This window comes from Abrus precatorius, unplaced genomic scaffold, assembly GCF_003935025.1.
Source record: "Abrus precatorius isolate BTA unplaced genomic scaffold, Abrus_2018 Scaffold2, whole genome shotgun sequence".
NCBI lineage: Eukaryota > Viridiplantae > Streptophyta > Magnoliopsida > Fabales > Fabaceae > Abrus > Abrus precatorius.
In genome coordinates, this window is record NW_020874362.1 from 8,192,141 (window position 1) to 8,193,707 (window position 1,567).

The 1,567-nt window shown below is 38.7% G+C and overlaps 1 non-coding gene across 1 annotated transcript; it reads right to left on the reverse strand.

Moving 5' to 3' along the window:
* Positions 1–896: 896 nt before the first annotated feature.
* Positions 897–1,001, reverse strand: LOC113860432. The gene has a single exon (XR_003503885.1). It is a non-coding gene; the product is annotated as a small nucleolar RNA R71 (small nucleolar RNA).
* Between the last annotated feature and the right edge of the window lie 566 nt (positions 1,002–1,567).

The following is a 1,567-nucleotide window of genomic DNA, read 5'->3' on the forward strand; positions in this document are numbered from 1 at the left end:
TGTCGTAAGAAGTTATCCCAATTTGGCAAAGAAAATTGTGTAAAGTATCAAAAGTCCCGTACCCTAATTCCTAAAATCTATTTATAGTGGATGACATGTCACCAAAGTGTCCACTTTTGCCTTTGAAAGTGTTCACTTTGGGCCTTGAAAGTGTCCACGCGTAGGATGGAAGGAATGCCGCTTCTCTGGAGTTGCCACTATTTGTGCTGAAAGTAGCTACTTTGGTGCGCGTGGTTACTTTGAGAGCCAATAGTAGCCACGTGCATCATGGTTCCAATTTAGCGTCCCTGGAGCTTCTGGAGTTGCCACTTTTGGTCTTGAAAGTGGCTACTTTGGAACTTTTAATGCCCAGACTTGCTGTAGTTGCCACTTTTGCTCGCAAAAGTGGCTACTTTGGGGGCAACTTTCATCCAAGGACCAAGATTTCTCAAATTTAACTTGGGCATTCTGCAAAATCATCAAGATAATTAAAATTGCAATCTATATCTATGTAATTAAATGCAAACTAACAAAAAATTAATAAACCTATGATATTTACTCAAAATGTGATTTCTATATTATTTTCACTATCTAAGTCCATTTCTTCTATTAAGGAGCACCAAAAAGGCAAGTAAAAATATAATAAAAAGTGAATTCATCATCCATCTTTTGCCTAAATTTCATGGTCTTGCAGGTGAAGATCCATATAAACACTTCAAGAAATTCCATATTGTTTGCTCTACAATGAGACTACAACGTGTGCCTGAAGAGCATGTGAAATTGAAGACTTTTCTGTTCTCTCTTATGGATTTGGCTAAAGATTGGTTGTATTATCTTCTACCTGCTTCTATTAGAAGTTGGGACACCCTCAAGAGATTGTTCCTGAAAATTTTTTTCCCTGCCTCAAGGGTTGCCTCAATAAGAAAGGAAATATGTGGTATTAGGTAGCTAGAGAGGGAATGTTTGTATTAATATTGGGAGCGTTTCAAGAAACTATGTACTAGCTGCCCCCATCATCAGATAAGTGAGCAGCTGCTAATCCAATACTTTTATAAGGGGTTACACCCAATGGATAAGAGCATGATCGACGCAGCTAGCGAGGGAGCCCTAGTTGATAAGACTCCTGCAGCCGCTAGAAACCTCATTGACAATATAACAGCTATTTCTCAACAATTTGCTACAAGGCAAAATTCTATCATGTCCAGGAGTGTCAATGAAATTCAAACATTAGATTCACACAAGCTGGAGCATAAGCTAGATGAGTTGGCATATATGGTAAAATAGTTGGCATCCATTCAAAAGAATTCTGCTGCATATACACCTCCGCCCCCATCCATTCCAGCTATGCTTTGTGGGATCTGTTCATCTACGGATCATTTCACTAATAGTTGACCACATTGCAAGAAACTGAATCTTCGGAAGGTAATCCTCAAGGTTATGCTGCTAATATTTTTGCTAAAAATTTCCTTTTCAGCAGCCGAAACAACAACAAAGCTAGAATTTATTAGAAGATAAATCCCGGTTGGAGGAACCATCCTAACTTAAGATAGGGAGGAAATGCACAACATTAAAGCTTTAGCCAACCAAC